Source organism: Equus asinus, chromosome 2 (genome assembly GCF_041296235.1).
Source record: "Equus asinus isolate D_3611 breed Donkey chromosome 2, EquAss-T2T_v2, whole genome shotgun sequence".
NCBI classification, from domain to species: domain Eukaryota; kingdom Metazoa; phylum Chordata; class Mammalia; order Perissodactyla; family Equidae; genus Equus; species Equus asinus.
The window spans coordinates 192,824,338-192,845,148 of record NC_091791.1 but is presented as its reverse complement, the minus strand read 5'-3'; the positions used below and the strand labels follow the sequence as shown (position 1 = coordinate 192,845,148).

The 20,811-nt window shown below is 46.1% G+C and overlaps 1 long non-coding RNA gene across 1 annotated transcript; it reads left to right on the top strand.

Annotated features, from left to right (window-relative positions):
* The first annotated feature begins 17,598 nt into the window (after positions 1-17,598).
* Positions 17,599-19,930, top strand: LOC123283141 (uncharacterized). The gene is made up of 3 exons (XR_006523692.2): positions 17,599-17,731; positions 19,554-19,633; positions 19,797-19,930. It is a non-coding gene; the product is annotated as an uncharacterized lncRNA (long non-coding RNA).
* The last annotated feature ends 881 nt before the right edge of the window (positions 19,931-20,811 follow it).

The following is a 20,811-nucleotide window of genomic DNA, read 5'->3' as shown; positions in this document are numbered from 1 at the left end:
TTAATGTGCAGTGTGAAGGTCTCACACGTGTTCCCACTCTAACAAGGCTGTCCGCTTGCCTCTTCCACAGAACAGTTCTGTTCCCATACCTTCTCAGTGGGCTGAGCAAGGGTATATACACACGCACATTTTCATATATGTTTTTTATGTTTATTTACACATATTAAAATCCATGAGTTCATACCAATCTCTCTAATTCCAGTCCAACATCCTGGCATTCATTCTAGATTTCTCCCTTTCCATTTTTGTAACTCCTTCTCCAACAGTGAGAAGCCTGGTTCTCATTATCCTTAATAGACTTATTTATGGGAGATTTGCAGATTCCTCTGTGTAGCCTCACATGGCCGTTGTTGCCCCCCTACTTTGTGGACACCCTCCTTACCCCACTTGGGCTCCAGTACCTGACTCAGTTTCCTCCTTCCCAATGGATGCTCCCTGGTTCTGCTGAGGCTCTGACGCCTCAGGCCAGGCTGCCCTTCTTTGTGGATGTCTTCCTCACCCTGTTCAGTCTTTGACGCCACTCAGAGGGAGGTAGGGGCCCCACAGTCCCTGAGCTTGAACCTCCTGGTCCAAACTGTCTTTCTCAGAGTTGGACAGAGGGGACATTGGCCCAGAGAGGAGGTAGTGTCACCTTGTTTTTATTTGCCATTTTTTCTTTAGTGCATAGCTCTCTCTAGAATCGCCCATGAGGGGGACAGAGCAAGAGGGCAGAATTTGGGAATTCCGATACCATCAACTATTATGTTCCTAAAATTAAGCTCAATAAGATGCAAAGATAAAAATGGAAAAATATGGAATTGTCGTTGTTGTGTGCTAGTGTATGAGACGTATTAAATTCTCTTTATGGTAACAGACACTACACAGCACTCCTTGAGTACATATCACAATATTCAGGTTCACAAATCACACACCAGGTGATCACAAAGCCATATGTGATGGATGATAACCGCCTTTAGGAACAGCTTTTTAATTTCCATTCCACAACTTAACACCATAATTATTACACCCATCATGGTCTTATTCCACATAATCCTGGAAATACTTCGGTCTCAAAAGAAAAGGGCAAGGGAAGACTTTCCCAAATGAAGTATTTCTTGCTGTAATAATTGTGTTTTTAACATAAAGGATGAGATTATGCCGATATCTCCTTGGCTTTAGGAGCTGGAAACGGAAATTGAACTACAGTTACTGCTGGGAAGCTCGTCGCATAATAAAAGAAAGAGCAAATTTGAAGTGGGTTAAGACTAGGAATAAAATGCAGGCTGTCTAGTTCAATCTGAATTTCAGGTAAGCAACAAACACCTTAGCACAAATGCACCCCAGACATTATGGGGGACATACTTATACTAACAACTTATTTGTTGTTTATCCAACATTCAGATTTAATGGCGTGTCCTGTGTTTTCATCTGATAAATCTGGCAATCCTAGATAAGAAAAGAAGTCAAAAAGTTGTCATCTGTTTGTTTTTCTAAAGCCACAGAACAATCCCAACCACTTTACCCAAGAAAGAGAATGTAACCCAGATAAAAACAACTGGCTCTAACAGGGGTTTCTCCAGATGTTACCAGAATGGGCATTAAGTGATCAAAATGGAAGAAACCGACTAGGGAAGTGTCCCAACCATGGGAGAAAGAGAGGGAGAGACAAACCAAGAAGACAGAAGACAGAAGGAAATACATGGAAGAGTAAAGAGAACAAGAAAGGACAAGGACAGAAGAGAGAGAGAAACTCTCAGGAGAAGGAAGATGGAGCCACTTAGGAGAGGGGACAGCCATTTGCACCAGCTCATCAGAAGCAGAGTGGAGCCTGAGCCCTCCAGAAGGGGACCACATGGCCACTCATCTCCAGCTCCAAAGCAGAGATACAGCCCATCTCATAAATCATCAAAAATCATAATCAGGTGCTTATCAGATCAAGAATCTAGTAAACCTAATTGCCCAGCCCCAAAAAAGGAGTAGCTGGCCAGGCATTTACATCTGTGCTCCGTGGTCAAGCCATAGACTCAGAGTGGTTTCTTATTGTGAAAAATGCTTCTGTAGCATCTCCCCCATATCCACTTTCTCCAAAATGAGCCCCTCTAACTATGTAACAAATGTGTCTTCTTATTCATGGTTTAGGAAATTATTGCAATAAAATGTACCGGAATAGAGTCATAATAACATCCCAAAATATCCTACCAAGAAATCAGATTTTTTAACACCACATACCACAGATAATATCCTAGACCTTCGTTTTCCTACTCAGCAGAAGCATTAACATCCCATTTATGTTGTAATAGCAACAACAGGCAAGAATGCAACTCTGGCTGCAGAGTTTAAGCAAATGAGGAAAATGAAGAGTATCAGAGACTTTGGAGCACATGTGACCCAAATATTTTTCCTAACAGATGAAGAGACTACCCACTGGGTCAACATCTTACGTAAGTCGAATTTTAAGAGGCTTAGACCAGTTGGGAAATGGAGCAGCAGACTCTCTTGGGGTCTCTCCCGCGCCTCCCGCCCTCGCCAGCTCACTCCAGCTCGACTCCAGCTGCCAGCACCTCCTTTCCTTCACCCTGACGGCTGCCTTCCCTGCTCGTCTCATTTCTTCACCCTCTTATCCCGGCTCTTTTCACCTCCCATATCAGCCGCCTTCACTGGGGTCATGATCTGTTGCTGGGGAACCCGAGTTGAGACAGACAGACGTCTAGAAGTTTGCTGTATCTCCAAATTTCTGGTCAACATAATAGATTATTAGAATGCACTTGGCTAATAATTGTCACTTTATTATACTTTGATAATATACTATTGTGCATAACAACAATAATTTCTCTTTCTATCACTTAATGTTTTCTAAAAACTTTTATATATTTTATGCTAATTCAGTGTTCTTTCATCCACTTATGTTTTCTCTTTTAGATGAGTTTACAAGTGAGTAAAATATCATCAAGGAGAGTGAAACTTTGCTCTCGGTAGATGGCCATCACCAGACCCTGAAGATGAACAGGAAGAAAAACATAACTGCTTAAGAAACATGTGAGATGAGACATGGAAGAGGCTGAAGTCCGTGTAAAGGCTCCATCGTCATTTAAGTTGCTCGTCACTTATACAGCAGCTCGATGGGCTGGGTTACCTGTGTCTGTGTCCTAAATCAGGCTAAAAACTCGAGAATCAGAAAGTTCTGAGGTTTCTTTGAACTCTAAAAATTTCTTCTCAAGTGGCCACAGGAAAGTCGCCTCAGCGTGTCCGGCATTTCACTTCCCAGGCCACAAAGGGTTTGAGGAAGTTAGGAAGGAAAAGACACTTTATTCAAGCCCCCTGGGGTAGACAGTTGATGTATTTTTGGCTGCCCTACTCCCTAGAACACTCTTCCTATTTTGGGAAATTCTCCATCTTTTGAGGCCTGTCCTTCCTACCACAGAAGCCAGAAACTCTTTCCTGACTCCCGTCAGCCAGGCCCCCGCGTGGGATAGAGGACCCCCGTCAGACACTTGTGTGACACCTCCGTTCAGAGGCTGGTGCCACACAGGTTCTCTCTGGGACAGCGACTGCACAGATTCCGGAGGCAGTGGGCCGAGGGTCAGCTGTAGGCTGCAGCTGGCTTTCTGGGACGGCTGTGGCTGTGGCATTGCCTCCATCTGGTGACTCCACAGGATCATCCTGTGGCAGGGTTTGCAGTTGCTCAGGCTGTGTATCTGGTCCTGGAGAGTCCGTGTGCTACCAAAACCATTCGCCACATTTCCTTAATGCTTAAACCAGCCAGTTTGCAACTGACAACTAACTGACACCGTCTTTACATGCAAAGCCACGAAGGAGGGAATTTAAAAATGAATGGCATCTTGTCCTCAAGGAGTTTATGTAACACCGTGGAGAGAAGGAAAGTAAATGACCACAATAGCCAGCGGCCTCCGAGGGGCAGAAGAGTGCTGTAGGAAGAGCAGACCCTCTGAGCCGTCCTGCCTGGGCTTCCAATCCTGGCCCCACTGCTGTTAACTTCGTTTCCTTGGACTAGTTGCTTAACCTCTCTGTGCCTCAGTTTTTAATCTGTAAAATGGGGATAATAATATGATTACCTTGTAGGGTTTTATGGTGGAGAGTCCTCATTGCCTCCCCACCTGCATTCTCTCCTTTCTGGGCACACGGCTGAGCAGCTCGAAATTGTATTTCACCCTCCGTTAGAAGGAACTCTGTGCAGCCATGTGACTAAGGTTAACAGCAGAGTGAGAGCACAAGCCATGTGTACAGCCCTGGCTCTACTTGGTTAGGAGGTACTTCCTTATCCTGGATGAACTCTTTCTTCCCTTTCCTCCCGGCTGTTTGGAGGTGGTGTTCACAGGTGGTGAACCATGATGGGGAAGCTCAGCATTGGGGATGGCAGAGCATCCTGCTGGCCTGGGGCATGTTGACTGTAGAATGGAGTCCCGTCTACCGTCGCGGCCTTGTCATGAAAGAAACCACTGTCTGTGTTCCCCGTGGCCCAGATTAAGCAGTTGACCCATGGCTACACTCCAAGTGCCAGAAGTGGGGTGTAAACCCACGTCTGTCGGCCAGAGAACGCTAGGTTGAGTTTCAAAATACAAATGTCTTTGTTATTTAAACAATCTCACATTCGTAGGAAAATAACGAGGCCCTAATCAGTATTATCACCCTGAGAATTTACATCTGTTAGGTTCCCTTGAAGGTCAGGAGGGTCCTTCCACCCCGGGCTGCCGCATCCCTCACCGACACTGAAAGGGGCCGTCAGGGAACAGAAGGTGTGTGGCTCAGACTCTAGGGTGGTGACCATGGAGAAGGAGTCTGTGTCTCACTGACAACACTGTCCAGGGGTTCCAGCTGGGGAGGGAGAAAGTGAGAGCAAGAGGACCGAGGGGGCTGGCTGTCTGTCCCTCCAGGGAGATAAGGAACAAACGAGGTACAGGGAAGACCAGCGGCGACAGAGGATGAGAAGCAGCAGTCACAGCCGGGAACTGCAGACCCAGAACAAAGACCCTCCACCTTTGCCTCGATGGTAGGTACGTATTTGTTCTTTCTTCCATTTTAATAGTCAGTGAGATCCCCATGTCACCTCCTTGGGGAAGTCACTTCTTTTCTAACAGCTCATGTCATTTCACTATATTCTGCCTGCGCAGGATGTAGTCATTTAATGGTTCATTTGCTCATATTGACGATTTAATACCTGCACAGGGAGCTCCTCCAGGCCTGATTGCCTATGGATCTATGGTGACTTTCGATTGACAGCTCTTCCTCATAACAATAATGGGGGACCTCGAGGATTGCGAGGGAGGGGAGGGGAGCGGAGCACCTATACACTTGACTTTTTAAGCATATAATTTTCTTTACTTCTACCAACTCATGACATTTCATTGTCCCAGTTTTTAGAGATGAGAAACCTGAAGTTTAAAGAGGTTACATAACTTATCCAAGATCACAAATTTAGCAAGTGGAGGAACTGGTGTTCACGCTCAACACCCCTGACTCGGAAGTCTGTGCCCTCACCCTCTGCCTGTGCACAGGCCCCTGAGGACGGTGCCCTTCAGACTGAACCGAGTCTCCTCTACGACGTGGGCAGGATAAAGGTCCTTACCTGGCGTAGCTGGGCACGATGAAACAGTGCACGCACTTAGCACAGCGCCTGGCACACAGTAGGTGCTGACTGTGCTGGGAACACCCACAAATTTTCTGCATGTAACCGCGAAATGATGCAGTTTTAATGGCATTACATTTTGCACTGAAGCCAGAGGTCTGTGAGGCTGACTGATCTGTCAGCTGGCTAGCCTCCCTGAGCTGTGAGTGGACCTATGGACTCATTGTTCCATTTTGGTAGTAAGTGAAGAATTATCATAATTAAGACAAAAAAATAATGAGGCGACTGACTTCTCTTGGTTGCTCCAGAAGGTAAACAAAAGCAAACGAGAGGAAGTTACAGAAAAGCAGACTCCAACACCATTTTGAGGGAGAAGTCCAGTTGTCGGATGTTTCCTAAGGAAGTAAAGGTCACTGAATATGCCCAAGCTGACCGGGACCACCTGACAAAGGTGACCTGTGACCTCGTCCCGCGCTGGGCGTGACACCAACTGCAGTGTTCTCATCCAGTCTCTCGGCTGAGTCTTTATGGCTGTTTTGTAGCTTAGGGAGAACTGTTCCATTTCCTTCCTGGGTAATTTCAGGACATCCCAACCTCGAAATTTATGTGAATTATACTTGATTGAAGACTATTTTCTTCTTCAAATCCACTTTTCCCATTTGTCTCTCCCCGCACCTTTTGGGGGAAGAACCGTGTGGAGCATCTGCTCCAACTTCCTGTCCTGTCCTCCAGCTCTGAAGAACACCCCCGCTCCTGTGGGGGAGGGAGGTTGGCTCTCCTTTGAGAAATCCCCTTCTGTGTGCACTAGTCACACCCTGGGTACATTTTACGTCTTATTTTTAGGAGCAAAGTATAAAGAATCCTGGCACCGCCGGCAGTTTCCGTGGCAACCCGCCTGCCCCCTCGCTGGTCCAGCTGTGCAGAATGAGACTCCGCAGGAGGCCGGCTCACACCTGCGGGGAGAGCGCTGTGAGGGTGCGGGCGTGTGGAGCAGCCCGGAAGTGGGGTGGGGGGTGAGAGAAACAGCCTTGACTTAGAACTGGAACTGTTATGGGTCCCGGGCGTTCACTGGCATGCCCTAGTTGCCCTGGTGTTTTCCCACAGGGCATGGTTTTAGACACAAAAATAGCATTTAGACCAATGAAAACTAGGTTTGGGTATTTATATCAGAGCAGCTTGTTGATGGTCCCCCTTCCGCCACCTCGCCTCTCGGGGTCTTCCTGCCTAACCTTCCAGGCTGCACTGGATCACACTGACATGCTTTCGTGTTCATCTTAAGTAGCTCTTTCAAGCCAACTATCCTGGATCTCAGATGCTTTCACCACCCTCCCCTCTTGACATGGTGGGAAGAGCCAGCATCTCTGGGCCAGGCCTCGGCGGGCCTGTAAAAGCTGCTCCAGGAGAGGGTGATCTGGGGGACACCAAAGGACCTCCAGTCCCAAGTGACCTCCCCCAAGGCCATGTCATGTCCCAGACCCTCGTGATAACCACGGCTCCGTGTTAAGTCATTTGGTTCCACAGGATTCTGGGAAATTGAAAATACGCTTTTGGGAGGAATAACATTTTACAATCAAATTTATATTTTATATTCTGCTTACTTCTAAGAAAACAAGAGGCGGCTCGTAATAAAAAAGACATTAGTATAGAGACCACAGAAAGGAATAAATAAATATGGGTAGACCATGCTTACATGTCGACTGAGCTCCAGGTTTCCTGAGGCCAGTCAAATGAATTTTTTATTATAACTCATTATATGATTATCACCTGTTAAAAGAAAAGACACTAGTTTGTCAGGAGAGAGACATTATTCTGATATGAAATTCTTAAAAGGAACTCTTGAACATATGAAAGAAGAATGAAGTTTTTTCAACAGTAATTTAGGAAAAGATGCAAAATCATTCTCCACATGGTCATTAAGTATATTGACCTTTGATAAAATCTGAGGTTATAACCTCAAAATAAAACTCAGTGGAGCCACTGAGGTGATGCCTTAAACCCTCTAAGGCACAAATACGCTAAGTCAATCCTGGAGCAGCTCAGCTCTGGGAGTGTTTGCAGGAGAGGGCTCCAAGGGAATGCGACATGAAAGGCTGGATTTCCGTAGGAAGTGGCACTGAGGGCCACCTGTGGGGTCAGAGGAAATGTGGGGCTAAGGCTGGCCATCAGGCATAGGAAGCTGCTCATACTAAGGAAGAAAGAAGGTCACGAGGCAAAGGGAAGGGGGCGGGAGGAGAAGGTGAAGGTCAAAGGTGAATGGAACCTGCTGGGGAGCTGGCCCAAGGCGTCCCCGGAGCAGGCAGCTCTGATGACGAACTGGACAGTAGCAAAAGAGGGACAACCATCGTCTCAAATGACTTTCATTTGGTTCTGTATCTGTAAAGCACGCTTGTCGTGGGTAAACTGTGACCCTGAAAGTGATAGATGAAAACTGTAGTCTCAAAATTGCACCTCTAAGAGGAACATTTGTCCCACAGCTTCTTGGTTTAACTTCCTTCCTTTCACTGGAAGTTTGAAAGTAGAGTTTTTTCGTTTGTTCCTTTGTTTGTTTCGGAAAGCCAATAGTAATCCAGAAAAAATAAGCTAAAATTCTCTAAAGCGTTTGAGGAGTGAGCTCAAGTCGCCCATCCTGCAGCGTTGTGATTTTTCCTTCGTGTATTACTCAAGCAGGATGTGTTGGCTGCCAGAAGATGTTAGAATCAGTTTTTAAAAATAGCACAAATTAAATACTGACATTAAGGAATATGGAATTGATTTTCTCAACTCGGACTAAGTTTTCCCTTTACCCCTAAGTTTTGGTAATGCTAAAATATCAGCAAAATGGATTTAGTTTAAAACAGCAGGAGACCCTTATTTTCTGTCCCCTCGCTTTTAAAGATGGCTGGTTCTAGGAGCAGGAAGGGACCTTGGTGTCTGGGGTCCACTCCCGCCTATGTATCGTAGTGGCTGTAGAACCAGAGCTGACGCCCAACAGTTGTGCACTGTTGTGCGTATTTGTCTGTGTGTGTGAGTTAGGGGAAAGTGGTGGGAGGAGAAAGAAGGGGGGTTTTTTCTTGAATATTTTTCTCTCCATTAGATGTAAATGCATCAAAGGAAGGGGACACGTTTTATCCCTCTTGGCATCCTCAGTACCTAACACAATACCTTACGTACAGGTGACACTTAGGACGTATTTATTGTATGAATGGATAACAAGACCAGTTCTTCAAATTACAAGCTCCAACATCCCAGGAAAATTTGCCTCGGCACTGGATTTGGTGAGTGTTACTCTGTCACAACTTCGGAAGACTCCCAGTTCTAAGGAGACATGAGAGGGGAATCAGGGTACCATCTTTGCCTCTCCATCCCCTCGCTGCCTGCCCCAGCAGCTGCTCAGCTCATGTCAGCCTCCCCTTATCTGACTCTATAGATATTTGGGGAACTTGTGTAGTCTTTTCTGGCAGAAGTGGTTGAGGCTGAGGAGATGACATCATAATAGGGGCTGCACAAGGAGGAAGTCCAGTCAAGTGCCCCTGAGGGAGGGCGTGATCAAGACTAGAGTGGGTGACAAGAAGGCTAGGGTGCTCCTTCAGGCAGCTCAACAACAGAACAAGCCCAGAGAAGCTCAAAGACTGGAGGCTTCCTCACTACTTGGCCCTTGGGTACCCCAGAGGATGAGTGTCTCCTTTACCCATCACTGGAATTGTGGCGTCTTCTTGGCGTTTCTCCCACTGGATCTGGAAGAAACTTAAGCATGTAATTCTTATTAAAGGTAGGGAATGGTAGAGTGGGCAGAATTTGCTAATTAGGTGATTTCCAAGCATTTGCTCCCATCGATTGAACTTGGCACGTGTTCTTTGGGAGAACTGACCTTTGTGCTTCTTCTGCCCTCCCACAGCCCCCCGCCCTAAGAATCATCCCCCAGGGCTCTCTGGGCCATTGCGGAAGCCAGGCTGGCTTGCTCCCAGTCTCTCAGCTGAAATGATGACTGAGTCTCTTAGCCAGCTTCCTAACAGCTCCCTGGATTGGCACGCAGAATTTCTTGAAAGTAAAGTTCTTCCTTCCTTTCCTGGGAGAATCCTCCCCACGCCCAGCCCCTTCTGTGTTGCTGCTCTGAAGTTCTCTTATGCATTCTCTAAATGCCCCGTATTTCCTGACAATGCCAGGCTTGACTCATTGTCTCACCTGACGAGTGTTAACACATTTAGTGGAGAACTTCAGCCCACTCGTGTTTATTTTAACCACCAATATATTTAGTCATCCTTCTGACTTTTTAAATTCTACTTTCCATGATGTCCTATTTGCTGCTGTTTCTCCCTCCTTCCTGATGTCTACTGGACGACCAGGGTTTCTTTTTCTTTCCCTCTCTAGCAGGGACACTTTTTCCGTTATGGCCAGATAATGAATATTTTAGGCTCTGTAGGCCATGTGGTCCCTGTCACAACTCCTCGATCCTGATGTTACAGCATGGAAGCAGCCAGAGACAGCACAGAAATGAATGAACATGGCTGCGTTTCAATAAAACTGTTGACAAAACAAGCAGCAGGCCAGATCCGGCCTGTGGCCCTAATTTACCAACCCTCACTGTAGAGGATTAGAAGTTCTACATCCTTCCTTTTTAACGAACATACCTTGCATTAATAGAATCCACATGCAATTTATATGACAGATAATCTAAACGCGATGACTTGAACAGGACAGTTTATTTCTCTAATTATACGTGAGCAGTCGCAGCCTCAGGACCCAGGATTCTGTCTTACTGGTCCTGGTCACTGCGGTGCTGCCCTCACTTGTGCCTCTGTCCTCACCCAGGTTTCAGCCCGTGGAGGCGGGGAGGAGTGGAGGGTGTGCCCCTTCCTTTCGGGGACAGCCTGGAAGAGGCACGTAGCACTTCTGCCCACACCCCTTGTATCATGTTTGTCGTGGGTCACACTTGGCTTAGAGGGACTCTGGGACTTGTAGACGAACTGGCAGGCCACGTGCCTGCTGCAATCCTGTGACCGTAGAAGATGGGAGGATGGAGATTGGGGGCATCTAGCTGGCTCTGCCACAACTAAAACTTTGATTTTCTGATTTCCTTCAGGGGTTAAGTAGCGTCTATAGTCCCTCTCTGATGGCACGTATTTCTTCGGCACATTCAGAATCCACTTATGTTTCTACTGCTATCGGGTGCTCCACACCCCGAGTTAGCAGATGCGACTGCTGCTCTGATGGTCGTTGTCTAAGATCTCACCTCCAAACTTTCTGGACAATTATTCTACGTCTTTCTCTCATTTTCTCACGGAGAAAGAAGAGGCAGGACATGGGAAAGGCTTAAGATTTCTGCTTGGAAAGCCCCAGGTTGAATGACTGTAATTTACACAGAGTTCCATGTCTGGCGGTGGACGACGTGAAGTGGAGTGTCGGCTGAGGTGACACGAGCCCCTGCAGACGACACGTTGGTGAGTCAACTCTCCGCTGTCGTGACTGCTCTGAGAACCTCAGGCATCAGCCCCTTTGTGAATAGTTTCCATCTGCACGCATGGGTGTCTGACAGTGTGTTTACATGCACATTGGGAAGAAAAGCCAAAATTATTTGGCTTGGCGTCCAAAACTGCCTCTATTTTTGTTGTCTGCAGTGCTCTGATTCAGTGCGTTTTAATGAGTTTTTAACAATGCATGAATTTGAGTCAGAGGAGCTCAAGGAGAGGCTGGATGGCACCCACTTATTATGGGATATGAAGGGATAAGACGTCATCTGCAGTTGCCATGCCGACAGCCCCAACTTCGTGCCCTCTCTCCTTCAGAACTGAATTGTTCTCATAGCAGCTGGGCACAGGCAGCTTGACGTAATTGGGTGTCTTCCTTTAGCAGGTTTTAAATCTGGAGTCCTCCTTGAGGTAATCTCCAAGTTCTGTCTTGCCCGGCTTTTATCAGCTTTCTTTAGGATCCAGGCTTTGAAACGCTTCTTCCTGCACGGCCATGAGACATTTGTGGGTCACCATGTGGGGATCTATCTTGACACAAGCAAAGGCAGACAAGAAATGTAACATTGTTTTCTTTAAAGACTGGAATAATCCCTTTTTCTGCACACTATCCGGCTGCTCCTTGGCTTACGGCGTTGAGCCTACAATGAAACAAACTGAAATCTAAAGGCATTGGCTTATATTAATTTTTTTCTTAAGTGAAAATATAATTTAGCCTCTCTCATTTAAGTATTACTGAGTAGCCTCTAAATCAGGGACAAACCAGTTTATTTTAGCTGCCTGCAGTTTCTTCCTGCTGCTGGAGGTAGAGTTTGAATTTTAAATTGCCGGAACTGGAAAACTGCTATCTGGGGGCCCAGAACCAATTTCCGTGTGTTAAAGTGGAAACTGGAATCTGTTCTGTGGGCAAGCCTTGGTGAGGTTTTGCATTGCAGATAGGTGTAAAGCGAATAACTCCACATTAATTTTGGGAAAGCTCCGAACCACTGAAATAATACAAATATAGATGCCTCAGACTGAGACGTTTTTATTCAGTTTAGAAATAGGAACCAGAGATGTCTTTATCAAGACTATGTCCTTGCAGAAAAATATCTTTTTTCTAAATATATATTGGAACTGTGTCCCAAAAGGGTAGTCTTTAGGACTGAATAACCTACCACTTGGTTAACATGTTGCTGATTAATTACGTGGTTGCCTTGAGGTGAGGGGTGGGGTCAGACCACACTGAGACTCCCCCTGTCAGTCATACTGGGGTGGGAAAAGAAAGACGGGCTTTGGAATGATGGAAGGAGGATTCTGTCTGGATGACTGAGAGAGATGGGGAACTAGGCTCTTAGGAGAAAGAACATGGGAGGTGGTATTTGTGGGACATAAGCAGATGTCTATAAATAGTCACAGATCAGGAAAAATGACCTGCGGGACCTCTGCGAAGTTACATGGTCCATGGTCCCTACTTAACTCTTTTACCCCAGAATTTACTAAATATATTCAAATAAGGAACCCGTCTGTTGCATAACACTTGTTATATATGCCACAGAATACTATTCTGAAGACTACACCATGGGATGTGGCACTAGCCAGACTTCCCCCTAGCGTGCATCGGGACCACCTGCACGGCTTGTTGGAACACAGATCGCCCCACTCCCAAAGTTTCAGAATAAGTAGGTCCTGGGTGGGCCTGAGGATTTGCATTTCTAACAAGTTCCAGGCTGCGTGCTGATACTGACGGGTCCAGGAAGCACACTTTGAGAATGAATCACAGATTGAAATGGTCTGGTCCCTCGTTTCTCTTTCTAGAGTAACACAAATCAAATCAAGAAGTATGGTCATTGAAATAAAGGCCATGTATTAGAAGTCCACAGCTAACACCGTATTCATGGTGAAAGACTGAGAGCTTTTCCTCTAGGATCAGGAACAAGGCAAGTATGCCCTTGCTCTCCACTTCTATTCAACATAGTAGTGGAAGCCCTAGCCAGAGCAATTAGGCAAGGAAAATAAATGAGAGCCATCCAAATAAGAAAGGAAGAAGTAAAATTGTCCCTGTTTGCTGATGACGTGATCTTATATTTAGAAAATCCTAAAGACGCCACAAGGAAACTGTTAGAATAATAAACTAATTCAGTAAAATTGCAGGATACAAAATTCAGTCCATACACTGCCAACAAACAATCTGAAAAGGAAATTAAGAAAAAAAATCCCATTTACAATAGCATCAAAAAGAATAAAATACTTAGGAATAAATTTAACCAAGGAGGTGAAAGACTTGTATACTGAAACTACAAAACATCGGTAAAAGAGGTTAAAGCAGACACAAAAGGAAAGACATCCCATGTTCATGGGTTGGAAGACTCAATATTGTTGAAATATCCGTGCCGTGGCTGGCCCTGTGGCTGAGTGGTTAAAGTTCTGCACACTCATTTTGGCACCCCGGGTTTGTGGCTTCGGATCCTGTGTGCGGACCTACTCCACTCATCAGCCATGCTGTGGAGGCATCCCACGTACAAAACAGAGGAAGATGAGCACAGATGTTAGCTCAGGGCTAATCTCCCTCAAGGAAAAAAAAGGAAGATTAGCAGCAGATGTTAGCTCAGGGCCAATCTTCCTCACAAAAAAAGAAAAAAATCCATGCTATCCAAAGTGGGCTAAAGATTCAATGCAATCTCTATCAAAATCCCATTAGCATTTTTTACAGAAAAATAAAAAAACATTCTACAATTCATATGGAACCACAAAGACCATGAATAGGCAAATCAATCTTGAGAAAGAAGAACAAAACTGGAGGCATCACACTTCCTGATTTCAAAATATATTACAAAACTACTGTAATCGAAAAAATATGGTCCTGGCATAAAGACAGACATAGAGGCCAGTGGAACAGAATGGAGAGCCCAGAAGTAAATCCACGCATAAAATGTCAACTGCTCTTCAACAAGGATGCCAAGAACACGCAGTGGGAAAAGCACAGTTTCTTCAGCAAATGGTGCTGGAAAAACAACAGCCACAGCCAAAAGGATGAAGTTGCAGTTTTATCTTATACCATACACAAAAATTAACTCAAAATGGAATGAAGACTTCAATGTAAGACCTGAAACTGTACGACCAGCAGAAAACATGCAGGAAAAGCTTCATGACATCGATCTTAGCAGTGATTTCACGGATATGACCCCAAAAGAACAGGCAACAAAAATAAAGTGAGACAACATCAAACTGAGGAGCTTCTGCATGAAGAAAGGACGCCATCAACATTGTGAAGATGTACCAAAAGGGGGAAGATGTCTGCAAACCATAGATCTGATAAGGGGTTGATCTCCAAAATACGTAAGGAACTCCTACAACTCAGTAGCAAAAAAACTAATAACCCGATTAAAAAATGGCCTAAGAACTTGAATAGACATTTCTCCAAAGAAGGCATACAAATGGCCAACAGGTATAAGAAAAAATGCTCAATGTCCTTAATCATCAGGGAAATGAAAATCAAAACTAGAACGAGATATCGTCTCAATTTGTCAGGATGGCTGTTGTCATAAAAACAAAAGACAAGTGTTGGCGAGGATGTGGAGAAATTTGAGCACTTGCACACTGCTGGTGGGAGTGCAAAATGGTGCAGCCACTATGGAAAACAGTGTGGAGATTCCTCAAAAAATTAAAAATACAGCTACCATGTAATCCTACTTCTGCGTATTTATCCAAAAGATGAACATAGAACATAGAGGAAGTTATGCTAAGTGAAATAAGCCAGGCACGGAAGACACATACTGCATGATTCCACTTATTTTAGGTGTCTAAAATAGTCAAAATTCATAGACTTGAGAGTAGAATGGAGGTTGCCAGGGACTGAGGCGTAGGAGAGACGGGGAATTACTAATCCACGTGCAGAAGTTCAGTTCAGCAAGATGCATAAGCTCTAGAGATCTGCTGCACCCAGAGTCAACGATAATGTGTTGTACGCTTAAAGATTTGTTAAGAGGGCAGATCTCGTGTTAAATGTTCTCACTAAAATAAAATAAAATAAAAAGAAGAAGTAGTCACTGAACTCATGCCATGAGCAGGTGTTCTGCCCAGAAGCACAAAGGCACGCTGAGAAAGAAGATGCCAGAGACGGAGACGTGAAATAGTCACCCCACACTTAGAGCAAGGTAGGTTTTAAAATGAACAATTTACAATATTGTCCAAGCTTCCTGGCTATTTTGATCATTTTCCAATTCAATGGTTTTTTTTGTTTCAAGTGTAAAATAATTGAAAGGAGTTTTAATTATTAAGATTAGCTACTGGGAATTTCTGCATTCTTACCCCCTTAAGAGCCTCTGGGCGTGCTGGTCTGTGTCACCACAGCCGTGTGACATCCAGTCAATTAGATCAGAAGAAACCCAGTCAGTCGTCAGTTGTTAGGCAATTTGGAATGTAGAACAACACACTGTTTTGTTGATTGCTTTGGCTGAATTGATTAAATGCCTCCAAGAAATGGTGGAAACACTTCAGTTTGTGTGACAGCTTTACATTTTTGCTTTCCAGTAATTATAGTCTCTGTTGAGCCAATACTTCCAAAGGAAATACCACGAAATGTTCTGAATTGGTGTCTCATTTGCAATATGTTATTATCTTCGTTATATTTACCTGAAATAGAGGATTAGCAGAAAGAAAACCAAAGCACAGCAGGATAGAGGAGCTGCCTGTCCCCCACAGAGCTCGCGTGGAGAAGTTAAAGTGCGCGACAGCTACTTCTGTGTCTCTGGGCAATTGGAAGGTGAGGCGCACGGGCTGTCGCCCACACGTCCTGATATGCTTCCCTCCACGTTGCCTTGGGCATCGGCTCTCAGCACACCTGCCCAAAGTGACAAACTTCAAGAGCATGTCAAGATCAGTCCTCTGCGTTTCAAAGCCTCTGGGAACCAGCCAGCCAGCCGTCTTCTCGTAATATGCGGCTCAGTGACTGGGGTGGCCCTGAACTCGTGCTGCTCAGATACGCGGCTGAGACGAGCGTGACTCTGGCCCTAGGAGCTGCCTCTGAACGCACCGTCGCATCTGTGCCAAGGTCACGGTTCCCACAGCTGCTCCCATCAGTGACTGAGCAACTGTGGTCCGGTGCAACGTGAGCCTCCTTCAGTGGGCGAGGCGGCTCGGGGCCTGCCCACGGGCCTGGCTGAAGCTCCGCCGGAGCTGCCCTGCTGTGTTGCTACCCACCTTCCTTCCCTCTCTCCATCCACAGGGGTCAGACCTTCTTTCCATCTGAAGGCGCTTTCTGCCTCCTCCTGCTCTCACTCCTTTATCCTTCACACCCGTCACCCTCTCTTACACATCTAACTCCATCTTGGCATCTGCTTCTCAGAGGACCCAAACTCACAATGATCACAGTTTTCTCTTTTTTTGCTGGGAAAAATTTGCCCTGAGCTAACATCTGTTGCCAATCTTCCTCTTTTTTTTTTTTCCTCCCGAAAGCCCCAGTACCTAGTTGTATATTCTAGTTGTAGGTCCTTCTAGTTCTTCTGTGTGAGCCACTGCCACAGCCTGGCAACTGACAGACAAGTGGTGTGGTTCCACTCCCAGGAACCGAACCCAGGCTGCCAAAGCGGAGCACACTGAACTTTAAATGCTAGGCCATCAGCGCTGGCTCAACTATGATTTTTAGACCATCACACAAAACAAAATCAAAGTAATCTGTAGTTTATGAATGAATTTTAAATAATGGAAAAAACAGTTCTGGGCCTGGAGTAAAACCAAAAATTTGAAAGTTTAATAGTTCTCTTGTCAGGGTCCCAGTTGATATTTTCTATGATGTTACATCCTTTGTAGTTTGCATGTAGAAACATCCCCAGCAGCACATTGCTGTGAGAAAAAAGTCTGGCTTCTGGGCCAGCCCTGGTGGCCTCGTGGTTAAGTTCTGTGGTCTCCACTTTGGGAGAACCCACACTGCTGGTCGGCGGCTGTGCTGTGGTGCTGTCCCACATGCAAAATAGAGGAAGATCCGCCACAAGTGTTAGCTCAGGGCAAATCTTCCTCAGCAAAAAAAACTCTGGCTTCTCTTGATATGCACCCTTTCCTATTCAGAGATGATGCAGTCGTTGAAAATTATCTTTCATATAAAAATGTGTAGCCTTTCTTTAACACATTTTAGATCATCTTACTTGTTTCTGCTTACAAGCTTTTCCTGTTAGAAAGTCATTATGAAAGTACAGGACACTTTATTTTTAAATAAAAATCACCACCTAGTTCCAGCACCCAAAGGTACTTGATAACGTAGTTACCATTTGAGTGTGCGTTTGTCTGTATTTTTTCCACACATCCATGTATATCTACACAGTCGAGATAAAACAATATTACAAATTTAGGATCCTGCTTTTCCCCATGGTATTAGATTTCTTTATAGAATACTTTAATGGCTACACAATATTCTGTTCTATGATTATCTGGTTATTTACTTATCTATTCCCTTATTGTGGAAATTCAGGTAATTTCTAATTTTCTTGCTATTGTAAATAGCCTATAATGAGCGTCTTTGTTCATAAAAGTTTAGTCTGCATTTTGAGATTCCTTCCTTTACATGGACCCCTAGGAGTCCTTCCTGACTTCCTGGTGAGCCCACAGCATGGGAAGAACCCCACATCCACATGGCACACTGGAAGCACGTGGCCCAGCAGTCAGAAGATTCACTGCTCCGCCAACTCGCTGGGTGTCCTCCGCAGGTCTCTGCCTCAGAGTCCACACGTGTAAAATCCCGGAGCGGAATTAGGTAATCCCTATCACTCCATCCGTGTTCAATATTCCTTAAACATTCACTTAATGGGCCTATCTCCTGCCCAGGGCCATAACTTTTGTTGTACACTTCAGTGCTGTGTAGACACAAGGGAATACCACTAGTAACGGTCTAGGATGTTGCTGCCTTTATACCATAGAGAACACTCAATATTATGTAGGAATGTGGTTGGTTCTGTGACTCTCCACTCTCCAGTCACATACTTACTGCTGTCTGTGTGTTTGTCAATTACTTTGACTTCTGAGTATTAAGAAGTATCTTATAGCCGTGTGAACCTGCTCACGGAGCTTCTAATATGAACCCAAGGCGAAGTGCCGTTCACTTGTTGGGTGTTAAGGTCTTACATTTAAATTTTCCTTCTGTGTTCGCTGCGTTTCCATCTGGCTCAATCTGCATTACAAAGGCTGTATTGTTTCTCTGCACCTGGCCCTGTGCTAGGAGCTGAATTACAAGGACGTGGTTTTTGATGTCGAGGAACGTCTGACGGAAGCATCACAGTGCCGAGGACAAAGGAGCGGTGTACAGCCATCTGAATCTCGGTGCTGCCTGGCTGAGGCCTCTCAGGAGGTCTGGAAAGGAGGACCCTGAGGGATTCTGAGTCTGGGGGGCTGGGGCCCTGCAGTACTGTGCTCCTCAGAGAGAAGATGTGTGGAGGAAATGGGATCCCAGGAGCTGTTCAAATGAAGTGGCAAACCTTGGGGTTCTCCAGAGGGAGAACGTTTCAAGATCTGGGATCCAAATCAGGAAAGATTTTTTTCCTGATAAAGGTGGAAACAGAGCCAGATTGAACATAAGTCAACTACGGAATAAACAGGGATGATAAGAACGTAGGGAAGGCAGTTCTCAGCGGACGGCGTGCAGACAGGTAAGGGAGTCAGCGCGGAGGACTGGGGCTAAGTACACTGATGCACTGAAATACTTCCGTGAGAAAAGGAATTACTTCCAGCTGCCCTGGACCTCACTGGGGCCGCTTCTCTTGACAACTTCTCTTTATGAAATACGGAGGTCTGGCCCTTTGTTCACACGTGTTGTGGGCTTTACCTGGCTTTGCCATCAAGGACTCCCCTGAGGGGTTTGGGGAAATACTTTGTAGGAAAGATACTGCCAGGGCCGGCCCAGTGGCATGGTGGTTAAGTTCATGCTCTCTGCTTCAGAGGCCTGGGGTTCGTGGGATCGAGTCCCAGGCATGGACATATACAACACTCATCAAGCCATTCTGAGGAAGATTGGCTACAGATGTTAGCTCAGGGCCAGTCTTCCTCACACACACAAAAAAAGAGAGATACTGCCTCTCCCCACATGCGTGTGGGGTAGAGAGAGTGACAGTTACAGTTTTGAGAATGCTAATATCACCAAGAATCAGTGCTCAACTAGCTTGTGTTTTCAGAACAAGGATATTTTATAGGCTAACTGCTGCCCAGCGCCCCATGCTATGCAGATGTGTATTCAGGAACTTGAAGCTCTGACACAAAGCGTGAGATGAAGACTGGGGCGTGCTGGTTGAATCGCAGGGGTCCCAGGGAGCAGGAGTGAGGCGTCCGAGGGAGGGAGACAGAACAGGAGAAAGAAAGGCGATTTGGGCTTTCTGAGCACCCTGCACCTGTGGCTAATATGAGGGTGACATTGTACTGCTGTGGACATCAGGGACTCGTGCCAGCACAGACCCTCAGAGGAGCAGTGGAGAGTGTGGCTCACGATGGTCTCACTGATGGACGGGGAGGCTGGGGTTCGTTCGCCACCTTCCATTCCTCATTCACTGAAGCTCGTCCCCTAAGGCATCAACCTCCCTCACTTTCAGATCACATCCATGCAGGCCGAGCAGACTTCGTAAAAAGTCCTGAGGCAAAAAGCAGAGAGATGTCCTGGCACATGCTGGAGGTAAGACATTGGCCATTTCCAGGGACCGCCTGCTGAACAGCCCCAGGGTCCCCTCCCCAGGGCTGGGGGGGCTGAGGGCTGTGGTTCTAGGCCCATGGAGGACACCACCACTGACTTCTCAGTGCTGCCCATGCCCTCACTAGTGTGTGCCTTCTTGTTTCAGTGAAGGAACTGTCTCTGGCCCTTCCTGGGGAACCACCGTCATTGGTTAGGCTCTCTGGTGTCTCATAACAAGCCAATTCTCGTACATCCTTCAGACTCTTCTCTCCGTCCTTCGCCCAGGCAGTTGTGGCATTTCTGCCTCATTTATTGTAAGTTATTGTCACGTGCAAACATCAAAGAATGCAGCGAGCGACTTGTTAATGTCCTGGTCAGGAAGTTAAGTCCTGCACCATGGGAGGGTGCTCCCAGGTCAATAAATGCTTCCCTGTACCACTGTACACTCCACGCCCCGCTCTCCAACGCCCTCAAGATCCACTCCCACGCACGCGTATTAGTAAGATCCTGCAGTTCTTCCGGTAAGAAGCTGCCTGCTCTGCAGCAGGGACTGCTCAGGCTGTGCCGAGAGCTGACCCTAATTATTAGTCTGATGCAATGATGGGACGTGGGGGTAGATCTTTAAAGGATGAGCTTCATCTTACCTCTGCCTCAGGTGAAGTCTTTGTGCCATCCGTCAGCAAACGGGGGCTGTTCTTCTCCAGCAAGATGGAAGGGAATGTTTCTTCCCACCCAGAAGAATCTAGGGCTTCAAAAGTCTCAGGTACAGCCACAAAATATGCCATCCCATGTCTCCGCACCCCACCGCTTCCCTGTAACGGTGCTGAGCTTACCAAAGGACGACCAGCATTCAGTCTCCCTAATAGCGCGTCTCTGCTCGTCAGTCGAAGATAAGCATCTCTTTAATGCTGCCACACACACTTTCTGGGTTTCGCAGCATGCCCTGCATTGATGGTTAGAGCATCTATGGTTCTTTCTTCAAGGTTTCTAGAGCTGATGATAAATGTCGGCCTTGTAAGTACTAAGCTACCGTGGAAGTCAGTGCTTCCGCCTTGCACCTAAGCCCTGCCAGTCGTCCAATAGTGCGATGCTTAGCAGTTGACATACAGCTTACAGAGGTTCTTTCCCACACAGACACCGCTGGCAGCAGGGTCTTCCTCAGCATCTCACTAGTTTCAGAG